Source organism: Miscanthus floridulus, chromosome 17 (genome assembly GCF_019320115.1).
Source record: "Miscanthus floridulus cultivar M001 chromosome 17, ASM1932011v1, whole genome shotgun sequence".
Classification (NCBI taxonomy): Eukaryota; Viridiplantae; Streptophyta; class Magnoliopsida; order Poales; family Poaceae; genus Miscanthus; species Miscanthus floridulus.
The window spans coordinates 80565482-80584379 of record NC_089596.1 but is presented as its reverse complement, the minus strand read 5'-3'; the positions used below and the strand labels follow the sequence as shown (position 1 = coordinate 80584379).

Here is an 18898-nt window from a genome sequence, read left to right as displayed (position 1 = left end):
AGTGAATGACCGGATGCTTGAAAGGTCCTAATGGCAAGAGGGGGGGGGTGAATAGCCTATTAAAAAATTCTACAACAAAACTTAACAAACTGGTTAGACAATTATGAGGCAAAGCAAGTGTTGCTATAGCCTACTAAAAATGCAAGCCACCTGCTACAATTCTAGTTTATGTAGTTTCTAACCACACAATGACTATGGCACTACACTAAGTTAGTGTGCTCTCAAAGGCTAACTAAAGAGCCACACTAATCAAACTAACAAGCTCTCACAACTAGCTATACTAAAGAGCTTGATAACTAGTTTGCGGTAGTGTAAAGAGAGAGAGCAAGATAGTTATACCACCGTGTCGAGGAGTGAAACAATCAATCATAAGGATGAATATCAATCACCTCGAAATCAAATGATGACACAATGATTTTTTACCAAGGTTCACTTGCTTGCCGGCAAGCTAGTCCTCGTTGTGGCGATTCACTCACTTGGAGGTTTATGCGCTAATTGGCATCACACGCCAAACCCTCAATAGTGTACCACAAAACTAACACAAGATGAGAATCACACAAGCCACGAGCAATTTACTAGAGTACCTTTTGGCTCTCCACCGGGGAAAGGTCAAGAACCCCTCACAATCACCATGATCGGAGCCAGAGACAATCACCAACCTCCACTCGACGATCCTCGCTACTCCAAGCCATCTAGGTGGCGGCAACCACTAAGAGTAACAAGCGAACCCCGTAGCGAAACAGGAACACCAAGTGCCTCTAGATGCAAACACTCAAGCAATGCACTTGGATTCAGTCCCAATCTCACAAAGATGTTGAATCAATGATGGAGATGAGTGGGAGGGCTTTGGCTAAGCTCACAAGGTTGCTATGTCAATGCAAATGGCCAAGAGAATGAGCTTGAGCCAGCCATGGGGCTTAAATAGAAGCCCCCACGAAATAAAGCCGTTGTACCCCTTCACTGGGCACTGCTCGGGGTGACCGGCGCTCCGGTCAGATCGACCGAACATAGGACCCCAGCGTCCGGTCGCCCGATGCTTGCCACGTGTCATCGCCTTCAAACGCTGTTCATCAGATCTCAACGGTCAAGTGTTGACCGGACGTGTTGCTCAAACTGACCGGATGCTCCAGCACTAGTGTCCGGTTGTTTCCAGTAAGGTTCAAGCTATGACCGGACGCGTCAATTGGACCACGACCGAACGCAGGACCTTAGCGTCTAGTCATTTCTAGTAAGCTTCCACGCGTGACCGGACACGTCTAATCAAGCCCGATCAGACGCACCCAGCGTCCGGTCACACACTGCCTCTCAGTGTACTCCATGTCAGTATGACCAGACGTAGCCATCCAGCGTCCGATCACATTAACACCAGCATCCGGTCGAAGACCGATGCTGCGCGTCTTCAGCAGCAACTGACCGGACGTGCCAGTCCATCCGAGACCAGTGTTCAGTCACTGCGTGACCAGCGTGACTTACCCCTTTTCAACTCTATCTTCTTCACCCTTGCTCAAATGTGCCAACCACCAAGGGTATCACCTTGTGCACATGTGTTAGCATATTTTCACAAACATTTTCAAGGGTGTTAGCATTCCACTAGATCCTAAATGCATATGCAATGAGTTAGAGCATCTAGTGGCACTTTGATAACCGCATTTCAATACGAGTTTCACTCCTCTTAATAGTATGGCTATCAATCCTAAATGTGATCACACTCGCTAAGTGTCTTGATTACCAAAACAAAATAGCTCCTATCATTTATACCTCTGCCTTGAGCCTTTTGTTTTTCTCTTTCTTCTTTTCAAGTCCAAGCACCCGATCATCACCATGGCATTGTCATTGTCATGTCATGATCTTCACTTGCTTCATCACTTGGAGTGTGCTACCTATCTCATGATCACTTGATAAACTAGGTTAGCACTTAGGGTTTCATCAATTCACCAAAATCAAACTAGAGCTTTCAATCTCCCCCTTTTTGGTAATTGATGACAACCCTTTCACAAAGATATGAATTGAAATTCAATTGGATCCATGTTGCTTGTCCAAGCATATTTACTATGTGTGAAAGGATATGGACAAGTTTCATGAACCCCAAATGGTAGCAATTGCTCCCCCTACATATGTGCTAAGAGTTTGGATTGTAGCTTGCACATATGCTAAAATAGGAAGTATAGGAGACAATGTCTACCAGATGATGCTAAGGTATAAAAGATGGACCTTTGAAGCATGATACCAATTGGACTGCACCAATATACCATCCTTAGCACCATGGTTAGCTCTATACCACTTGGAAATGAAATCACTATATAACGTATGCATGCTAGTTTTTCATTTCATCATCCAAACCTACAACTAGCATACACCATACAAGCATGGTTATTGAAATTTAAAACTTGTGCCATGCAAGCAAACATATGAAATGCACATTCAAATGCACCATCCAAGTTCATGAGCTTGCTCCCCCTACTTGTGTGCTTAAAATTTTAATTGATCCCCTTCCTTTGTCATATCTCTCCCCTATGTCAAATTCTCCTTTGTTGTCTTTTCACTATCTTTGTACACTATTTCTCCCCATGTACTAATATTGCTAATATCTTTGTTTTTCTCCCCCTTTGTCATCAATGACCGTAAAGGCTTAAATTATAGATAGGTTATGATTATCAATGTCAATCAGTGGGGTGAGGATCATTTTCTCAAATTTGGTTTACTATAGATCATTTGCCAAAGATATTTAACTCGGTTTGATCCAAGGACAAGCTTCTTCACACCTCCAAATAAGGGTTATCTTGTACCATGTTGAGTTAAACACTTAGAGCTCATTTTCTAGATTAAACACTAGGTTTACAAGCCCACAAGCATATCATATGCTACCACTAGATCAAAGTAAGCATAGAAGCAATAGTGGTACCATATAATCATCAAATTCATTTGATTTTCATGAATGAGCCTATTTAATGTGAAAGATGTCTAGATGCACTAAGCATGTCCTTAACAAGGATGTATGCCATGCCAATCAACTTTTACCTTGGATTGCTCGAAGGAGAGGCATGTCATATAAGTGGGGGGGTGCATCAACACATATTTGAGAAATCCAATATGTTCAACTCATTTTTTAGTTTGCAAAACCTTTTCTCATCCAATGGCTTGGTGAATATATCGGCAAGTTGATCTTCAGTGCCTACACTCTTAATGCAAATGTCCCCTTTTTGTTGGTGATCTCTTATGAAATGGTGGCGGAGATCAATATGCTTTGTTCTTGCATATTAAACCGAATTGTTGGTCAACTTGATTGCACTCTCATTGTCACATAGCAATGGCACTTTCTCGAACTTGATTCCAAAATCACTCAAAGTGGCCTTCATCCAAAGTATTTGTGCACAACAACTACCGGCGGATATGTATTTGGCTTCAGTGGTTGATAATGCAACACTATTTTGCTTCTTTGATGATCATGAAACAAGTGATCTTCCCAACAATTGACATGTGCCCGAGGTGCTCTTCCTTTCAACCTTGCATCCCGCATAATCTGAGTCTGAGTAACCAACTAGCTCTAACTTTGCTCCTTTGGGATACCACAAACCAACATTTTGTGTATGCTTCAAGTACCTCAATATTCTATTGGTTGCCTTCAAATGACTTTCTCTTGGTGAGGCTTGAAATCTTGCACACATGCAGATACTAAACATGACATCTGGCCTTGATGCGGTTACATAGAGTAGGCTCCAATCATAGACCAATATAACTTTTGATCCACCATATTTCCACTTGTATCACTATCCAAGTTGCCATTTGTTTCCATTGGTGTGCTAATGGTTTTGCTATCACTCATGTTGAACTTCTTGATCATGTCCTTGATATACTTGCCTTGACTCACAAATGTACAATTCTTCAATTGCTTGATTTGAAGACCAAGGAAGTAACTCAACTCTCCAATCATGGACATCTCAAACTCATTAACCATCATCTTTCCAAACTCATCACAAAAATCTTGATTGGTTGATCCAAATATGATGTTATCAACATAGATTTACAATACAAACAAATCTTTTCCAATCTTCTTGATGAAAAGAGTGGTGTCAACCTTGCCCATTATGAACCCTTTAGAGAGTAGGAAGTCCCTCAATCTCTCATACCTTGCTCTAGGTGCTTGCTTCAAGCCATACAATGTGTTTCTCAACTTGTATACATGGTCAGGCTTCTTGTCATCTTCAAATCCAGGGGGTTGCTCAACATACACTTCTTCATTGATATAACCATTGAGAAAAGCACTCTTGACATCCATTTGATAGAGCTTGATGTTGTGGGCACAAGCATAGGCTAGCAAGATTCTAATTGCTTCCAATCTAGCAACCATGTCATATGTTTCTCCAAAGTCAAGACCTTCAATTTGTGTATAGCCTTGTGCTACCAATCTTGCTTTGTTCCTTACTACTATCCCATCTTGATCTTGCTTGTTTCTAAAGACCCATTTGGTTCCAATCACATTGTGTCCCTTGGGTCTCTCTACTAATTCCTATACTTGATTTCTTGTGAAGTTATTCAATTCATCATGCATAGCATTCACCCAATCAACATCCTTCAATGCTTCATCTATCTTCTTTGGTTCAATGGATGACACAAATGAGAAGTGCTCACAAAATGAAGCCAATCTTGATCTAGTTTGCACACCTCTTGAAATATCACCAATAATAGTGTCCAATGGATGATCCCTTGCAACATTGGTTGGTTGGAGGATTGGAACTTGATTGCTTGCACTTGCTTGATCATTAGGTTGAGATGATGTACTAGCCACTTGATCTTGTTCATTATCATGAGAGCCACTTGCACTAGCTTGATTTGTATCATCTTGCACATTTGAGTTGGAGAGCACTTGCACTTGATCATCTTCATCATCATTCACTTGCCTAGGCCTCAATTCACCAACATCCATGTTCTTCATGGCATTTGAATGTTGAATGCCTCTAATATCTTCCAAGTTCTCATTCTCTACTTGTGAACCCTTGGTTTTATCAAATTCAACATCATGAACTTCCTCAAGAGTACCACTATTCAAATTCCAAACTCTATATGCTTTGCTTGTAGTGAAGTATCCAAGTAGAAATCCTTCATCACATTTCTTGTCAAACTTACCCAATCTAGTGCCTTTCTTCAAGATATAGCATTTGCAACCAAAGACCAAAAAATATGCAATGTTGGGCTTTCTACCATTCAAGAGTTCATATGGTGTCTTCTCTTTTAATGGGTGACAACAGAGACTGTAGCTACAATAGCAAGCCATGTTGATAGCTTCGGCCCAAAGGATTGACTCACATTGTATTCACTAAGCATAGACCTTGCCATATCAATGAGTGTTCTATTCTTTCTCTCAACAAGGCCATTTGATTGTGGGGTGTATTTGGCCGAGAATTGATGTCTAATTCCAAATTCATCACACAACTCATCAATTCTAGTATTCTTGAACTCACTACCATTGTCACTTCTCACTCTCTTGATGGTTGTTTCAAACTCATTGTGAATGCCCTTGACAAATGATTTGAATATTGCAAACACATCACTTTTATCCTCTAGAAAGAATACCCATGTATATCTAGTGTAATCATCCACTATCACAAAGCCATATTTGTTACCACCAATGCTAGTGTATTGTGTTGGCCTAAACAAATCCATATGCAATAACTCAAATGCTTTGCTAGTGCTCATCATGCTTTTCTTAGGATGTGTGTTTCCAACTTGTTTGCCATCTTGACAAGAGCTACAAAGTTTATCCTTCTCAAACACAACATCTTTCAAGCCTCTAACCAAGTCATGCTTAACCAATCTATTCAATTATTTCATTCCAACATGACCAAGCCTTCTATGCCATAACCAACCCATGCTAGACTTAGTGAACAAACATGTGGATAATTTAACTTCACTAGCATTGAAATCAACCAAGTATAGATTCTCATATCTAAAGCCCTTGAAGATCAAGTTAGAGCCATCTACACTTATGATCTCTACATCATCTATCCCAAATATGCATTTGAATCCAAGATCACACAATTGAGCCATGGATAGCAAATTGAAGTTCAAGCTCTCTACTAGCAACACATTGGATATGCTCATGTCATTGGATATTTCAATCTTACCAAGCCCCTTGACCTTGCCTTTGCCATTGTCACCAAATGTGATACTATCATAACCATCATTGCCATTGGTGTTGATTGAGTTGAACATTATTATATCACCGGTCATGCGTTGAGTGCACCCACTATCAAGAACCCAATGCCTTCCTCCGTCTTTGTAATTGACTTACAAAAGAAGATCAATTCTTTTTAGGTACCCAAACTTGCTTGGGTCCTTGAAAGTTAGTGACCAAGCTCTTTGGCACCCAAATGGCTTTCTTCTTTGAGCCCATCCATGGTTTACCAATGAACTTAGCCTTTACACCATTTGCACCCTTGGTAAGCATATAGAAAGAATCAAGCTTAATGGAGGATACATTAGCATTTTTGCTCTTGTTGGTGCATTTATGCTCTTTATGACCAACTTGCTTGCAACTAGTGCAAAACCGACCATTGTTCTTCACAAAACTAGTCTTGTGAGGAGCAAATGTCGCCTTGCCTTTCTTGGGGATATAGCCCAATCCCTCTTTGTAGAGAGAAGCTCTTTGGCTACCCAAGCACATAAGCAAGCGGTCCTCATCACCATAGGCCTTAGCCAAGGTGTGAGTGAGCTTATTGACCTCCTTCTTGAGGTTCTCATTCTCAACCATTAGTGAGGTATCACAAGTGAAACCATCACTACTAGATGAGGTGGAAGTGGAAATACTACAAGAAGGGTTAGTGGGATCAACAATGATAGACATAGATAATGATTCATCAATTATATCACAAGTTAAGTCTACATTGCAAGTCTCAACATGCTTCTTTTTATTTTGTTCATTAAGCAAAGAGGAATGAGCTTTCTCAAGCTTCTTGTGAGCCTTGCCAAGCTTCTCATGAGTTGCATTGAGCTCATCAAGGGCTTGCTTAAGGGCTTTTACCTCCTTATTCAAGCTCTTGCATTCCCTTCTCTTAATGTCAAAGTGTTCTTTGGTATCTTTTAGCATGTCAAATAATTCATCCTTAGTAGGTTCATCATCATCACTATCACTATCATTATCATGTTTGTCATCACTTCCATCATCACAAATTTGTACCTTAGTGGCCTTAGCCATGAAGCATGATGGAGTGTCAAAGAGAGAAGGATTCTCATTGATAGCAATGCTTGCAATTGCCTTCTTCTTGGTGGTCTTGTTATCATCACTATCATCATCATCACTTGAGGAAGCATCACTATCCCAAGTAACCACATATCAACCACCCTTCTTCTTCTCGAAGGTCATCTTGTCCTTCTTCTCTTTCTTTTCCTTCTTGTCCTTCTTCTTGTTCTTCTTGTCATCATCTTTGTCACTATTGTATGGACATTGAGCAATGAGATGATCTTTGCTTCCACAATTAAAGCACCTTCTTGACTCTTCCTTATTCTTGGATGAAGATTTCTTTCTTCTAGCACGGTATCCTTTCTTCACCATGAACTTGCCAAATCTCTTGACAAAAAGAGCCATCTTCTCATCATCATCATCATCCCATGAACTATCATCTTCACTTGATGTATCTTGCTTTGCTTTGCCCTTGGATGATGTGGCCTTGAATGCCACACTCTTCTTCTTCTCATCCTTCTTATCCTTCTTTTCTTCCTTCTCATCATCATCTCTATATGTATCATCGGTCATTATATCTCTCAACACTTGGTTTGGTGTCATGGTGTCCAAACCACTCCTCGCTAGAATAGTGACCAATGTGCCAAATCTTGAAGGCAAACATCTCAAGAACTTATGGGAGAAGTCATTGTCCTTCACCTCTTCTCCAAGTGCTTTGAGATCATTGATAAGCACTTGAAGCCTATGGAACATCTCCGGCACACTCTCATCCTCCTTCATCTTGATGCTTGCAAACTTCTCTTTGAGAATGTATGCATTTGCACCCTTCACGGCTTGAGTGCCCTCAAATGATTCCTCTAATTTCTTCTATGCCTCATGAGCTCTCTCAATGTTCTTGATTTGCTCAAAAGTTCTCTCATCCAAAGCATCATGGATGGCACTAAGAGCAATGCTATTATTTTGGAGTAGCATTTCTTCGGCGGCGGTGGGAGCCTCTTCATCTTCAATCTCAATCTTTGTCTCTACCACCTTCCAAACCTTCCTATTGATTGACTTGATATAAGTTGTCATCTTAGCTTTCCAATAGGGATAATTTGAGCCATCAAATTGGGGTGGCTTCTTTGTGCTGTTGATTTGAGCCATTTTTACACCAAATGTTGTTAAGCCTCAAATCACGGTGACCTCAGCTCCGATACCACTTGAAAGGTCCTAATGGCTAGAGGGGGGGTGAATAGCCTATTAAAAAATTCTACAACAACACTTAACAAACCAGTTAGACAATTATGAGGCAAAGCAAGTGTTGCGCTAGCCTACTAAAAATGCAAGCCACATACTACAATTCTAGTTTATGTAGTTTCTAACCACACAATGACTATGGCACTACACTAAGTTAGTGTGCTCTCAAAGGCTAACTAAAGAGCCACACTAACCAAACTAAAAAGCTCTCACAACTAGCTACACTAAAGAGCTTGATAACTAGTTTGCTATAGTGTAAAGAGAGAGAGCAAGATAGTTATACCGCTATGTCGAGGAGTGAACCAATCAATCACAAGGATGAATACCAATGAAGACCAATCACCTCGGAATCAAATGATGACACAATGATTTTTTACCAAGGTTCACCTGCTTGCCGGCAAGCTAGTCCTCGTTGTGGTGATTCACTCACTTGGAGGTTCACGCGCTAATTGGCATCACACGCCAAACCCTCAATAGGGTGTCGCAAGGGGCTTTGGCTAAGCTCACAAGGTTGCTATGCCAATGCAAATGGCCTAGAGAATGAGCTTGAGCCGGCCATGGGGCTTAAATAGAAGCCCCACAAAATAAAGCCGTTGTACCCCTTCACTGGGCACTGCTCGGGGTGACCGGATGCTCCAGTCAGATCGACCGGATGTAGGACCCCAGCGTTCGATCGCCCGATGCTTGCCACGTGGCATCGGCTTCAAATGTTGTTCATCAGATCTCAGTGGTCAAGTGTTGACCGGACACGTTGCTCAAACTGATCGGATGCTCTAGCACTAGCGTCTGGTCGTTTCCAGTATGGTTCAAGCTATGACCGGACGCGTCAGTTGGATCACGACCGGACGTAGGACCTCAGTGTCCGGTTGTTTCCAGTAAGCTTCCATGCATGACTGGATGCGTCCGATCAAGCCTGACCGGACGCACCCAGCGTCCGGTCACACACTGCCTCTCAGTGTGCTGCCATGTTAGTGCGACCGGATGCAGCCATCCAGTGTCCGATCACATTAACGCCAGCGTCCAGTTGAAGACCAACGCTGCGCACCTTCAGCAGCAACTGACCGGACGCGTTGGTCCATCCGAGACCAGCGTCCGGTCACTGCATCACCAGCGTGACTAACCCCTTTTAAACTCTATCTTCTTCACCCTTGCTCAAATGTGCCAACCACCAAGTGTATCACCTTGTGCACATGTGTTAGCATATTTTCACAAATATTTTCAAGGGTGTTAGCATTCCACTAGATCCTAAATGCATATGCAATGAGTTAGAGCATCTAGTGGCACTTTGATAACCGCATTTCAATACAAGTTTCACTCCTCTTAATAGTATGGCTATCAATCCTAAATGTGATCACACTCGCTAAGTGTCTTGATCACCAAAACAAAATGGCTCCTATCATTTATACCTTTGCCTTGAGCCTTTTGTTTTTCTCTTTCTTCTTTTCAAGTCCAAGCACCCAATCATCACCATGGCATTGTCATTGTCATGTCATGATCTTCATTTGCTTCACCACTTGGAGTGTGCTACCTATCTCATGATCACTTGATAAACTAGGTTAGCACTTAGGGTTTCATCAATTCACCAAAACCAAACCAGAGCTTTCAACGCTGCTGCTCTTGAGTCCGGTCGTTTCCAGAGAGCTCCCCGAGCCTTTGTGTTGCGACCGAACACGTCTGGTCCACAATGACCGGACATAGACCAGCGTCCGATCAGTTCTGTGCCCGCGCACCTAACTCTAGCGCCGCCTACATCACCATACGTCAGCACTAACCAGACGTAGACCCTGAGCGTCCGATCACTCTTCGCGCTAGCGTTCGGTCATGAGACCAAGACCGCGCGCTCACTGGTGCCACTGACCAGAAGCACCGGTCTTGCCGAGGCCAGTGTCCGATTAGTTCTGTGAAACCCTGTCTTTTCTGTATAGGGCGCCGGTGGCACCGTCAGACTGTCAGCACTCTACAGGAGGACACTGCACCAGTGGAGTTTTGAACCTTTCTTGCCTCTATTCCATCGCCGAGTTGATCCACATCAACTCCAACTTCATCTCCTTTGTAAATGTGCCAACACCACCAAGTGTACACCACCATGTGTATGTGTGTTAGCATTTTCACAATTATTTTCCAAAGGATTAGCCACTCAACTTGCCACACCACTAAATCCTAGCGATGATGCAAAGTTAGATCACTCGAGTGGCAATAGATGACCGATATGCAAACAAGTTTGCCCCTCTTGATAGTACGGCCATCTATCCTAAACCCGGTCATCAACTTCTCTACACACCTATGACCGGTGAAATGAAATGCCCTAGGTTATACCTTTGCCTTGCGCATTCCATTCCATCTTCTCCAATGTCGATGCAACACATGCACCAACACGATCAACAATGACATGATCCACTTCATATCATCACGTGATCATATTGGTTCATCAATCTTGACTTCACTTGCTTTTCACCGTTGCCTTCGTCCATCGGCGCAAAGTCTTGCTCAAGCTTCACCGCCACGCGGTCCATCGCTCCAAAGCCTCCAACTTGCCCTTCACGCTTGCAACTAGTCCATCAAGCTAAGTCTTGTCTTGATCTTCTCCACCTTGATCACATGACTTAATGTCATGTCTCATGTGCAATGAGCTCCTTCATCATCACATGTGTGAGCTTTGCAACATCTCTACGCCATTTTCACCTTCATGGCATATGTTGCTCACACACATATACCTATGGACTAATCACCTGTGTATCTCACATAAACATAATTAGTCCACCTAGGTTGTCACTCAATTATCAAAACCACACAAGGACCTTTCACTAGGGTCGGGTGTCACTTAAAGATGACCTGTCTCTCGGCAGCGGCCTAAGCCATCGGATCGACTTAGGTGACCTGTTGGCCTCTCCTCGATGGAGATTCCACCGGTGGGCCCCTCCAAACCCTTCCTGGGTAGGCGGAGGCTAAAGCTCGGGGTGCGGGGACAAAAACTCTGATCATGCTGGTGTGCAAAAATGTCGTAGCCACTGGGGCGTAGGTTTCTTGCGGTTCAACTACTTTGACTCAGCATTTGCTTCTGCACACCTTGCCACTAGGTTTTAGCGTGAGAAAGGGTCGGACATAGAGAATGTGTACTAAATAGACACTCTTGCTAGCCCCCGATGAGGCCCGACCCCTTGCCATTTCTAGGGTTGGGTGTCACTTAAAGATGACCCATCTCTCAGCAGCGGCCCGAGCCATCCGATCGACTTGGGTGCCCGCTGGCATAGGACTTACCATGATGGCTCGAGTGATGGGTTCGAAGAGCTCTTATCGAATATGTTAGAGTGGAATCTAGGTTCATCGTTCATGACAAAGTCAGCATAACTCGCATGGGGCATCCTACTGCTCCTTACCCATCTCTCGACAATGGCCCGGGCCGTCCGATCGATTTGGGTGACCCACTGGCATAGGACTTTCCTAGGGAGATAGAGGATGAGATCATCCTCCCTAAGAATTTTAGTTAGGCAGATAAGCCAGGCGACGAACTCACAACAAGTGAACAAGCTCTTAAATTTCGTTATGGCCAAACAAATTTTTAGCCCATCTCCCCTCTTCGTAAAAAAAGGTTAATGCATTCCGACCCTTTCCATCATCAAGCTTGTAAAGCTCGAGGTGCGGGTGAACAAACTCTGATCACGCTGGTGAGCAAAAATGCCATAGCCATTGAGGCATAGGTTTCTTGCAGTCCAACCAGTTTTACTCAGCGTTCGTTTCTACAACCCTTGCATCTAGATCTTAACGTGAGAGGGGGTCGGGCATAGAGAATGTTTGCTAGGTGGATATACTCTTCAAGGTGAAGCCTCGGCTTCTTCTTCAAGGTGAAGCCCCCAACCGGCGTGGTCCTGGGTGGCTTCCCCTCTAACAGGGCTCGCCCGGTGAAGATCCACCGAAATAGATCCACATGCGGCTCCATCCCGAGGAAGGACTCATAGACGGTGACTAAGCCAGCAACATGCAACACCCTAGTTGGATTGAGGTGCTTCAGCTCCAGGCCCCACTCGTTGAGGAGCCCGTGCAAGAACCAGTGCATGGGATATCCTAGCACGTGCTTGTGGAAGGCGAGGAAGAAGACAACCTTGTTGAACCAAGGTCATGGAACAGCCTCCCCCGCCGCAGGAACCCTCCAGTGTGCCACCTCCTTCAGCGAGAGCAGCCCCTTCTCGGCGAAGGCGGCCAGCACCACCTCATCTACATTGTATGGCCTCTAGTTCGACATCGCGTTCTGGATTCACGAACAAATCTATGAGTTCTCCTCTCCCTCGCTTTACCCTCTCTCTCTCAGAAACCACCACGGCGCACGAACGCACTTGGCAAGAAGGAAGGAGGAGGAAAGGCGACAGATGGAGAAAGGCGAAGGAATGGGACAAAACCCTCTCCCTTCGCCTATTTAAATGCGAATAGGCATGCGATGGGATGCGTCCTGACTGATAGGATGCACCCTGCCCAACGAAACATCACCCGGTTAAAGCGGGATGTGGCCTGGGTTGGGCCCACCACTACCACAACCCAGGCACCGGAAACAAGGCGCAACCGCATGCAAACGACCCTCCTCCTTCCCAGGTAGGGTTTGGAAGGGCCCACCGATAGGATCTCCGTTGAGGAGAGACCAACGGGCTACCTAAGTCGATCAGACGGCTCAGGCGGCTGCCGAGAGATAGGTAAGGGGCAGTTGGATGCCCCAAGCAGGCTACGCCAACTCTGTCATGAATGACGAACATGGATCCCATTTAGACATATCCGATAAGAGCTCCTCAAACCCGTCACTCGAATCATCAAGGTAACTTTACCAGACCATCTTTCTTTATTTTCTGATGCATGATCATTCATTCATCCATTCTCATACATGCATTCACACATTCATTCATACAATCATTCATTCATCCCATAAATCCAAAGCATCGCATATGCAATTAATGCATCACAACGCTTCATGTTGCGTCACGAAGCGGTAGTTGCCTCATTAAACATGAGCAACGACCGATCGGGGTTTGAAGGCTGGCCCGTGGAGGGCTCGAGGCCGCCTCACGTCAAACAGAGCCAGGAGAAAAAAATATAGATGAGCCCAACAGCCTTCGCCCAGTATGCTCAGAAGCAGACAGGTTCATCTTGACCTTCTTGTTCGATCCTAATCTCGAGCCATGCCCACAGAATCTCCATCGAGGGGAGGCCAGCGGGCCACCTAAGTCGGTCTCCGAAACGACCCAGGCATCTGCTGGGAGGTGGGTTAAGGAGTAGTGGAATGCCACATGAGGGCTATGCCGACCCCGTTATGAACGATGGACCCAGATTCCGCTCGAATGCGCCCGTTAGTGAGCTCACCGAGCGCATCACTCGAGCCATTGAGGCAAGCAACGTTAGCTTAGCCCCTCTAGTTGCGGAAACCATGGATGGGGTAATGTACGGAACTAGACCAACCCCTACTGAATCCAATGGGTCTCAGGGGCTCAGGTCGCCCGATGCTGACTCAGGAAATCAACCGACCGCGTAGGTCGTGGGCGAGACAAACACGAGCGAAACACCCCGAACGGCAGAAACACAGGAGTCTACGGCCCTAGAAAAGAGTACCAAGATACTCAGCCTCGAACCAACTCACCAGTCGGACGCGGGCTCGGGGGCCACACCCACCGGGTGCGCTCGCGCGCACCCGCTGACAAGTCGAAAAATCCCCCAGATGATTCTACCCAAATCACCCATGGGCTCGGGGGCTACACCCACTGGGTGCGCCCATGCGAACCCACTGGCAAGTTGAAAATCCCCCATATGATTCTACCCAAATCGCCCGAGGGCTCGGGGGCTACACCCACCGGGTGCGCTCGCGCGCACTTGCTGGCAAAACAAAAAAAAATCCTCTAGACGATTCTACTTGAATCCCTCGGGGGCTCGGGGGCTCCTGTCGGGTTCATAAACCTAGGGTCCCTAATGGGCCCATTTTCCAGCAAAAGCTCGGCCCAGCACACGGCATTATGAACGACACGTAACTCCTAGGCCGGCCCAGATATCTAACGATAGGCCAGAAAAGCGATCCAGTCTCCGACCGGAAGGCCTAGCCAAGGAGGGGACGACGCTCGCTTCTGACTCTAACCTGCCTCTCTGACCGAAAGGCCTGGCCAAGAAGGGGACGGCGCTCGCTTCTGACTCCGACCCGCCTCTCCGACCGGAAGGCCTGGCCAAGGAGGGAAGGACGCTCGCTTCTGACTCCGACCCGCCTCTCCCGACCGGGGATACACCGAACCTCTGCTTACGGCTCTTCTCCGACCGGTGCGGTCGGAGCCAACTGGGAACGATCGGCCGGGGACGCCCGCTCGGTGAGGACCCTAGAAATTTGGCGGAGCAGATAAGGTAAGGCGCTCAAGTCAACCGTAATACCGAGGACCGTACCATGCACACTTGTAAGACAGTACTGTCAGGCCATGCCAGAAGGGTAATTTGCAGCCTTCTAGATATGTCAAAACACAAACAATGTTGTAGGCGCCAACATTTGTCCTACAGTATGGTAGGCGCCGACATTTGCCATACCAGAAGAACACGATGGAGCCTGCCACATGCATCTAGGCGTCAACAGTATTGTGGGCGTCGACAAACTATCTTGTACCCGATGGCGTGGGCAACAAGACTAGGGCACACACACTCTCTCTCTCATAAACTAGTAAGGCCGTCCCCTTCATCTATAAAAGGGGATGTGCTCTCTTTCAACAAAAGACAGATCATTCCGACTCGCTCTCTGCTAAGCTTTAGACATTCTGAGTACTCGAACAGCTCCATAGCTCTAGAACTCTAAAGCTACACAGAGTATACGTTCCAATACTTAGCGCACGTAGGAGCTTCTGTCACTCTTGGCCCTTCGGTCCAGAGTCCGACCGGACCTCTAACACCCCCATCTTATTCCCACTCGTTTTTAACCCCACAGCAAACTTCGAGCACCTGGGCTCAGGAATAAAGTTATCGACCGACTGAAATTGGACATAGGACACGTTGCCTGAACTAGTATAAATCCTATGTCATCAAGTGCTAGGCCACATCCTATCACAACGTACAACAAAAATACAAATATTTACGTGTTGGTTACTTTTCGTACCGACAGGTGGAACCTATCTCGGTGGGTGAGCTGTACACCCTATCAACATGGTACCAAAGCCGTGTTGACCATAGGACACACAGCCTAGTTAGAAACGGCCATTTAAGTTGTCTCTTATAATTCCTTTACGTATTTCAGCCCTTTGCTACCTTACTTTATTTGTTTATCGCATTTATTATTACCTTATCTTGCATTTATTACCTTCATGCATTTATTATCTTATATCTTTCATTATTACCTTATCATGCATTTATTATCTCGCGCTTATTATCATTACCATCTTGCATTTATTATCCTGCATTTGTTATCTTTTATTACACCTTACTACAAATATCACAACATGCATTTTATCCTCATGTCATTTATTATCATTATTTCACCAGTATTATCTCATTTTCGTCCTTATTATGCATATTTTATTTCATATTATTCTCACTTTTGTCATTTTATCATTCATATCATTATCCTCATATTCATCCTTTATCATTTATATCATGATCTATTAATCATCTCCTGCATCTCTTTATGTTCTTATTCATATCATTAGATGGTTCGCAACTTGTTGACCTACCGCAAGAGTACCGTTCCCTACTGCCCTCCCTATACTGTGGAGTTCCCTCTGATAGGAAACGTCGACCACTACAACTTCTCTCGCTGCCAGTGCCTTGATGATGGTACTAACCTCCAGCAGGGAGGACATGTGAACTGCCAGGCACTGGTGGTTTAGCAGCAGGCATGGAACCAGGCTAGGCGCCAGGCGCCCCACCAGGGAGCTGAAGGAGACCCTGATGATGATGGTGATGAAGGTGCTGGAGGACATGGTAATCCACACCATGCTCAGGGTGGGTGGATTGTGACGATCTGCACCCATGATGGAGGAGAGTGCTTCTTCCACCACCAGCTTGTGGACCTTCTTCACCAGCAGTTCGACCACAGGATGTACGTTGTGGAGTACCGGAGTGAGCACTAGAGCCACCCCATCTACTCGCCCTACTGGAGGATCTGCGCTCATGTTGGAAGGCCTAACCCCGTCCTGCGTGCTCTTCGAGTGGTGTCCGTCCATGAAGCCCTTGCTCCTAGGTCTACTTAGATGGTGGGCATCAGTGATGCAGCTCGTCAGGAGTTCTTCGCCTACCGTGACCACTTCTTCCACCTCATCAGCCAGGATCAGAACCGCTACTACCCTCGCAGGCACCGTGGAGAGCTTGCAGCAAGGATTGCTTCTACAGCAGGAGAGTAGAGTAACAGGATGGCCCCTACAGTGCGGTTGTTAGCAGTGTTGGAGCTGAATGCTTCTCTCATGGAGATCAAGCAGCTGCGCCAACCGCAGGAGGAAGATAGGAGGAGGATCACTGAGTTGGAGGCTCAGCTAACAGGACTGGCACCACCACCACCACCTCAGTGGTCGGCTATCTCTTCGCCCCGTGAAGACCTGCGTTATGGAGCTGCTAGTGGTCGTAGTAGGGCTGATTAGGAGATGCCCCCTTATGTGTAATAAATAAGTACCACGTCTAGAACGTTAGTACGTCGCTTAGCTACGTGAGTCAGTGGTGTACCAACCTAACACAAGACTCATCACTGATGCCCGCCATCTGAGTAGACCTAGGAGCAGGGGCTTCATGGATGGACACCACTCGAAGAGCACGCAGGACGGAGTTAGGCCTTCCAACATGAGCGCAGATCCTCCAGTAGGGCGGCTCCAGTGCTCACTTCGGTACTCCACAGTGTACATCCTGTGGCCGAACTACTGGTGAAGAAGGTCCACAAGCTGGCGGTGGAAGAAGCACTCTCCTCCATCCTGAGCATGGTGTGGATTCCCATGTCCTCCAACGCCTTCATCACCATCATCATCAGGGTCTCCTGCAGCTCCCTGGTGGGGCACCTAGCGCCTAGCCCGGTTCCCAGCCTGCTGCTGAACCACTAGTGCCTGACAGTTCGCCTGTCCTCCCTGCTGGAGGTTAGTACCATCAAGGCGCTGGCGGCGAGTGAAGTAGTAGTGGTCGACATTTCCCATCAGAGGGAACTCCACAGTACGGGGAGGGCAGTAGGGAACGGTACTCTTGCGGTAGGTCAACAAGAACATAAAGAGATGCAGGAGATGATTAACAGATCATGATATAAATGATAAAGGATGAATACAAGGATAATGATATGAATGATAAAGTGACAAAAGTGAGGATAATATGAAATAAAATATGCATAATAAGGATGAAAAGGAGATAATACTGGTGGAATAATGATAATAAATGACATGCGGATAAAATGCATGTTGTGATATTTGTAGTAAGGTGTAATAAAAGATAACAAATGCAAGATGGTAATGATAATAAGAGAAAGATAATAAATGCATGATAAGGTAATAATGAAAGATAAGATAATAAATGCATGAAGGTAATAAATGCAAGATAAGGTAATAAATGCGTTAAACAAATAAAGTAAGGTAGCAAATGACTGAAATATGTAAATGAATTTTAAGAGACAACTTAAACAGCCGTTTCTAGGTTGCGTATCCTACGGTCAACAGACGGGGGATGAAGACCTGCCGCCGTAAAGCCATACGTTGCTCAAAGCTGTGTGTACAGCTCACCCACCGAGATGGGTTCCACCCGTGCAGCAACAACGAAGACAACCGGATTGAACTCGAGGTCTAGCCCGGTGAGGATGTAAGACAACAGCCCCTCACCTTCAAGTTTCCTGCTAGCATATGCCATCTCAACTGCCTGCGCCTTCATCTTGGTGAAGTATTCACTGATGGATGACGCCCCCTTAGACGCCATGGCAAGGGCCATACGGGTGCTGATGACGCACACGCCCTAGATTGAGACAAACATTCCTTCAATGGCGACATTCCTTCAATGGCAGCCCATGCTGCAGCCACTGTCTCCGCAGACGCAAACTAAGAGAGGATGCCGCGGAGAGAGAAGATAGCAGGTAGTTGAGGACCTGTTGATCTTCAGCCATCCAGACCTCAAAGTCAGGATTGGGCGTGGGTGGAGTATTCTTCTTGTCGTCGCCCTTCGGTGGAGGAAGGAACGACGGTGTGGGTTGTGTCATCGGGCTGATGTAGCCGATGAGTTGGGCACCCCGTAGTGCCAAGAACACCTGGGCGCGCCACATCTGATGGTTGTTCCTATAGAGTTTTTCACTCAGGGGAATGAAGTTTAGCGAGAGAGCAGCATGTTAGCCCACAGGATCACCGGCTCAGGTGAGTCGACCACTCATTAGTCTTGTCGACCACAGTCGAGCACAACCGAGGCTGTCCGACCACACCCACTGGCTCGAGGTTGAAGAAGAGAGAGAACAGAGCATACACACATAGTACAGGACACCAACGTTGGCCGAAGCCCTGTATGGGAGATGGTAAATCTAAACTCTCTTTACTGAGT

At 45.8% G+C, this 18898-nt stretch overlaps 1 pseudogene; it reads right to left on the bottom strand.

Annotated features, from left to right (window-relative positions):
- Positions 1-18074: 18074 nt before the first annotated feature.
- On the bottom strand, positions 18075-18205 carry LOC136519260 (small nucleolar RNA Z247; annotated as a pseudogene).
- Between the last annotated feature and the right edge of the window lie 693 nt (positions 18206-18898).